This window comes from Mandrillus leucophaeus, unplaced genomic scaffold (assembly GCF_000951045.1).
Source record: "Mandrillus leucophaeus isolate KB7577 unplaced genomic scaffold, Mleu.le_1.0 Scaffold471, whole genome shotgun sequence".
Lineage (NCBI taxonomy): Eukaryota > Metazoa > Chordata > Mammalia > Primates > Cercopithecidae > Mandrillus > Mandrillus leucophaeus.
In genome coordinates, this window is record NW_012105043.1 from 1,417,712 (window position 1) to 1,424,965 (window position 7,254).

The window sequence follows — 7,254 nt, forward strand, 5'->3', positions numbered from 1 at the left end:
TAGCTTATAAAAATTAGATCATATTCTAGACATGTGTCTGTATCTTGCTTTTCTTAGTTAACAATAAAACAGGAAATTATTCCATGTCTTAACAGAGAGTGGTAACTTATTTCTAAATTTATATATTATTTTTAATGGATCTACAGTTTATTAATTTTCCTAGTAATGAGTACTGTTTATTTCTATATATATTTTTTGCCCTTGAAAGCATCACTGTCATAAATATTCTATACATATCTCCTTATTAATTTACTGTTTTATTTAATGAAGTAGGGAATTGAAGAATGAAACTGGTGTGGCAAGGAGTAGGTGCCCTTTCCATCTTAATACTAATTTTCCTAACAATATTGGATGCTTCTTCTGTGAATTGACTATTTAAATCCTTTGCTCTTTCTTATTTCAATTACATTTTTAAAAGCAGATTTAAGCTCTTATATTTATAAAAGACCTGTGTATATTGTAGATTTTAATCTGTTTTCTTATTTGTTTTGTAATATATTTTTTCCGATGAGATTTTCTGGTTGGATCTCAAGAGAGAGGGAGATACAAGATCCATTCTGCCTGTAAGAGGACAGCTCACCTTTGTCACAAGAGTTTCAGTAGTGTGAGCAGGACTGAAGTATGGTTTTAGGGGATCAATGTATGAATGTCCGGATGCAAAAGAAGGAGATATGCAAGATAGGCCATTCTTTGCAAGATAGGCCATTCTTTGAAAGCTTGGTTGTGGAGAGAAGGATGATTCAGAGTTCAGTGTCTAGCACATATTTGAGTACTTACTCATTAGATATTTTTTGAAGAGATAGATAAATACTTAGGCTCCAGGCAAGATCATGGCAGCATTTTTACTAAGTGATGAAAGAGACATAAGCATTAACACATTTATATATCAAAGGACTTGGGGCTAGAGGAGAAGAAAAATATAGATACATATCTTTTTAATATATATACATAATGCCCTAGAAAGTGACTAGAAAAAAAGGACTATATTGCACATAGACAAAACCATTTTCCTTGCACAGACAATGTCAGGGATAAAGATAGATGTAAAGTGAAATTAAATGTTAATATATTTGTAAACAGGGCCAGGAAGTTGAGAACATTTATATGATAGTATCTGTTCTTTCTGTAACTGTGGGAGATCATGCTAAGAGTAAGAGTGGCAAGGCAGGTAAGGAACTTAAAAGAATGAGATGAGTGATCAGAATGACCTTTGAATTAATGGTAAATGGAGCTGGTTATGGACAACTTGAGTGACCAACAACACTGACCACCTAGATGGTTTTAGAGATCAAAAGTCTCAGTAGGGCAAATTGCTCAGTTTCTTTGCTTTTCTTCAGCAGTACAAGTAGAGTCACAGAAGGAGGATTGATGGATTGATAATTTCCCGGGGTTTTTAGGTTTAGATCAATGGAAGGACAAAGGTAAAGGGAAATGAATGGTACTGGCAAGGCAGGCGTTTACTACTGGGCCCTCACGTGAGAGAAAAGGAAATAAAACTTGAAGTTTGTTGAAAGATTTATTGTTGATGAAGCAGAGAAATTGATTGCACAGTTTCTTAAAGAATGTGCATTCTAATTATATCTTGATATTAAAAATTGGGACCAGGTGCAGTGGCACACGCCTGTAATCCCAGCACTTTGAGAGGCTGAGGGAGTGGATCACGAGGTCAGGAGATCAAGACCATCCTGACTAACACAGCAAAACCCCGTCACTACAAAAAATACAAAAAAACTTAGCCAGGCGTGGTGGCGGGCGCCTGTAATCCCAGCTACTCGGGAGGCTGAGGCAGGAGAAAGGTGTGAACCTGGGAGGCGGAGCTTGCAGTGAGCTGAGACTGAGCCACTGCACTCCCTGTCTCTTATACACATCTAGATGTGTATAAGAGACAGGTTTTAATGGTTACTTCACCTGATGATTTCAGTAATTCATCTGTCCTAAAAGATTAGAAAATTATAAATATAACTTAGAGTGTTTCATTTTTTATCTGTGCTGGGTCTTATTAATATTTGCTCCTTTAGGCTCCTATATATATATAAATATTTATGTTATATATATATGTTAGTATTTTTCTGGTCTATATATGTATATGTTAGTATTGTTCTGGTCACATATATGCACTCTATACACACACACACACTGTAAGTAACTATGATTTGGTGTTCAAAGTTTTACTTAATTAAGATAAAACCTCTAGATGAATAAACACTTGTATATATATAAATACATATATGTGTGTGTTTGTAAAATTTGAATTCACAGATGAAAAAATGCTATTCTTATCTAGAATAAAGTTAATAGATGGCAATCTTTATAAACTTCAGACTCGTTTGGTAATTTTTGCATATTATGTGATTCATATCTGTTGTTTTAGAAAAATTCAAACATGCCCTTAGAAGCAGCAGTGAAAAGAATCCTGAAGGAAATGTTACCATACGGAGGTTTTGTTTCCAAATGGGCACCATTTTCAGGAGAACAGTAATGCGCTGCGGATGGGTTGACAATTTCCTTTCCCACACTCTTTTCTCAGCCTGCCTCTATGCTGAAAACCTGACCAACTCTCTACCTGTAAATCTCCAATCTCCTGAAATAATATTTGTTCAAATAGCATCAGTCTATTCCAGATAAAAATACTCCTGGCTTCCTCACAAGAAATAGTATTATTGCAAACTTGAACTATTGAAAAAGTAATATCGCCTCCAAGGGGGTACGCCATCTTAATAAGACATATCTTCAAGAGAAGGAAAAATGTACTTTTCAAATCCTACATGCGTTATAAACCACCGCTTACGAAACCTTTGTTCTCAAGCGTTGCCAGTTTTACCTGAGGCAGGCATTTTATCGCATTTAAAAGGTCTCCAAGGATGCTAAAGAATCTTCGGTGAACCTGAAGGCCTGGTGGAGATAATAAGAACTAAAGTTTTTGTTTTGTGAAGTTTTCTGAAGGCTTTCTCCCAGGCATTGAAATGTAACTTCCATTTTCTTCATCTCACTTCACCAGGTAGTGCTGGCAGAAATTTTAAAAAGAGAAATAGCTGGTGGATAATAAACTAAAAAACAGGGCTCTCTCCTCACTCACCTGCTGTTCTACTGAAGAAACTGTGGTAGAAAATATTGTTAATCTAATTAAAAATACATGCCAACATCTATAAAAATGAGAGACAGATACTCTATTTGGAAACTACTTGGGTAACTTACTTTTGCTAGTTAGCTCTAGGAAAAATTACGAAGCAGGTATTCACCAGTGTCTATTTTTTATTTCCTCCTGTTTCAAAACTTTTTCCTATCTTGCCCAATGAGTCCAGCTTTTTTGTCCAAATCAATTGGATAAACCAATTCACTCCATGGTGCTAGTGCCTTACTGCATGGCACTTTCCAGAAATATTTTCTGCTTGTCTTGCTTTGTGTATGTGAAACTTTTTATGATTTATTCATCCAAAAATATGTTTTTTGAGCACCTGTTAGGTGCCAGTCACTGTTCTAGGCCCTAGAAATAGAGAACCAGACAAGACATTAAAGATCCCTGATGTTATGAAGTTTACATTTCAGTTTTAAGGAGTCAAAAAACACACAAAGAGATCTCACAGTACACATACACATGATCAACTGATTAGTGTTCTGAAGAGATTAAAACAGAAAAGGGATAGCGTGGCCGATGAGCTTCATGTGTCCTGCCCCACACGTCAAAATCAGAAGATAACTCAGGTTTGTCATTCATAAAACCCTTAATATCAACTTTAAAATCTGAATAAAATGTTTTTTATTTAATATTAATTAAAGTGGACAAAAAAGGAATAGTAACAAAACTCAAAGTGACAATAGTATGGTAAGAGAGAAATAATGATGTTAAATTTGGTTTCTAGTTGGTACTAAAATTTTAATGGAGAAATTAGTAAAACATCATTAGTGTTTAAAAAAAAATACATCATCACTGGAACACATGAACGCTATGCCCTAGAAATGTACCTGGCCCAAACTGACGTGTGTTGTGAGATTAAGATACACAGTGGATTTGAAGATTTATGGTGAAAATAATTATAAAATATCTCATTAATAGTTTTTTTTTAATATTGGTAACATTGAAATTATGGCATTTGGGATATATTGGATTACATCAAATATATTATTAAAATTAATTTCATATGTTTCTTTCTATCTTTTAAAATAAGACTACTATAAAAGTTTACACTCCATATGTGGTTTACATTATATTTCAAATGGACAGTGCTGCATGAAACTATGGAGGCCTTAAATCAGAGGTCTGCATATTTTATCTCTAAAGAGCCAAATAGCAAATATTTCAGACTTTGTGGACCAAAAGGAAAAAAAAACTCACAGCTATTATAGATGTAGTCACATGACCATTTAAAATATAACCGTTTGAAATGTACAATACATCTTTAGATTGCAGGTCTTTTACAGAGAGACAGTGGCCTAGATTGCCTCATGGCTGTCTCCTGCCGTACAGTGAGGTGAAAAGATGAAGGGCTTCACAACTCTAGGGTCAAATATTAACTCTGACACTTAGCCAAAAGGACACTAAGCCAAACATTTAGCTTCTCAGTCTCTTTTTCCTTATTTGTAAAATGAGGGTATTAATATCTATCTCTTCAAGAATGTTATAAGAATTTAGAGGCCGGGCGCGGTGGCTCAAGCCTGTAATCCCAGCACTTTGGGAGGCCGAGACGGGCGGATCACGAGGTCAGGAGATCGAGACCATCCTGGTTAACACGGTGAAACCCCGTCTCTACTAAAAAACACAAAAAACTAGCCGGGCGAGGTGGCGAGCGCCTGTAGTCCCAGCTACTCGGGAGGCTGAGGCAGGAGAATGGCGTAAACCCGGGAGGCGGAGCTTGCAGTGAGTTGAGATCCGGCCACTGCACTCCAGCCTGGGCGACAGAGCCAGACTCGTCTCAAAAAGAAAAAAAGAATTTAGCAAGAGTTAGTGGAATAGGTTTGTAAACCACCTGAAAAAAGTGTCAGTTTCTTATTTCTCACAAAGTGAGATTGTCAATAAATACTGGTATATTGGAAAGTGTGTATCTGAGGAAAATACACACACACACGCGCGCGTGCACACACACACACACACACACACCCCGGGGGAGATTGGGGAGTGGGGGAGATTCTTTTTAAAAAATGTGAAAAGAGCTCATATAAATTGCTAGGGATCAACAAAATCTATACTTTTTGATATGTGTCTCCTGACCATCTAAAGAAATTGTGGAGCCCCTTAAATCTGATTGTACCCCAGAAAGTCAGGGTTTGGTTCATGCAACAAACAGATTTCTGATGGTAAAATTTCAAACACCTGAGTTAGGGAATGTCTTTGAACAAAAAGCCTACTTGAAATCTCTCAAAACAGACTATATAGAAAATAGCTTTAATATCTCGTACTTTGGAGCCCTGGTTCTCAGTTTTTTTCGGGAGTGGGAGAAATGTCAGATCTCTACATGCTACCAGTATATAGGGTGTGAGGGAAAAAAAAGAAGCAAAAGAAACTTTCAGAACTCTATAAATATTTTATCTTTTGTTTGATGAATTGCAATAGCATGCAAATAAATTTGGCAAGTATTTGTAACAATACGTATAAGACACATACTCTATTTAGGACAGAGGGAATCTTTAAGAAATACATGAATTGTAGATTCTATAGTATCTCTGTAAAACCCTTAGGGCTTGACAAACCCATATGATTCTCTCTGGGGAATAATACCTATGCAATGAGATAAATTCATGAGAAATTTAGACTTAATTTCATTTCCACAGTAAACTAAACCTCCCTACCCACCACCCCGATCAGTGACTGACACCACATACATTGAGCCATTACAATGGTATTCTCCTGTCAATGTAGGAGGCAAAATTCTATAACCCAGCTTCAATTTTTAAGAAAGTCCTCATTTTTACGTGTGTATTATATCATGATCTCACTGTATGTTTTGGCCTTTTGCTGGTCAGTATCATTAAGCATTGATACTAAGTCCCTCTTTTACTGGTCATAGGCCAAGGCAGGAAACAGAATGATTCACTAGTGGCTGCTGTTTCCTTGCCCAAATACAATCAAAGATGGTCACTGAGTCTAAATAGGTGCCCCTGAGAATTTTCAAAAACTCATTTTTTTTTACCACATTGGATATGACTTACTATAATTGCCATGCAGAGCTCTTCTACAAAATTCCAAGGCTTCTAGGCAATTTAATCAATTAAAAAAAATCTCTGAGGGAGACTGGGCAAGGTGGCTCACTCCTGTAATCACAGACCTACGGGAGGCCAATGCAGGTGGATTGCTTGAGCCCAGGGGTTTGAGACAACCCTGGCCAAGATGGGGAAAGCCCATCTCTACTAAAAATACAAAAAACAACAACAACAAATAACCAGCTGTAATAGTGCATGCCTGTGGTTTCAGCTACTTGGGAGGCTGAAGTGGGAGGATCACTTGAGCTGAGGAGGTGGAATTTGTAGTGAGCCATGGTTGTGCTACTGCACTCTAGCCTGGGCAACAGAGCAAGACAATTAAAAATTGTGCCTTATATTAGTATGCACAGTGAAACATTAAAGATATGCATATAAAGAAAACATTGGTTGTTCATCTGAAACTCAAATGCAACTGGCTGTCCTGAAATACGTTTGACAATCATAGCCTGCAGCCGTAAGCAGTCCTGGTCTGATAGTTGCAATGTTTCCTTTCCTCTCCTTTTATTTAACCTGTAGAACCTGAAACGTGTATTACCATCATTTGAAACCACAGACATATTTGGTCGTAAACCACAGACATATTTGTTAGTACAGGTAGACAGGAATAAAAACTGAGTGTTGGATGAGAAGATTTAGGGCTTCTGTGATTAGTCCAGAAGTCCAGTTCTTTGATTAATTAACAGGGGGGTGTTATCAGACAAATCACTGATATTTCTTCAGGATTCAGTCTTCCCCTGCTTCTTTTTCTTTTTCATATATTGAGTCCTTCTTACTACGTGTCTAACTCAGACTGTACACGGGATCCTCAAACATATGCTTTAGGCAATTATAGTTCTTCTGTTTTGCACACAGGAAAATGGGTCACCAGACAGATTTAGTAATGGGTCCAGTATTGCATACTCATGATAGTTCCTGTATTCAACAGGTGAGTGCAGAAACACATTTTATTCTTCTTATCAGTTGCAAAAGTCCCTAAGTCACAGTAGGCCTTCTTTTCTGAAATTTTATTTTTTGTGTTTACATTTATATTTGTAAAATGGAAATACTTTTGAAAGTCCA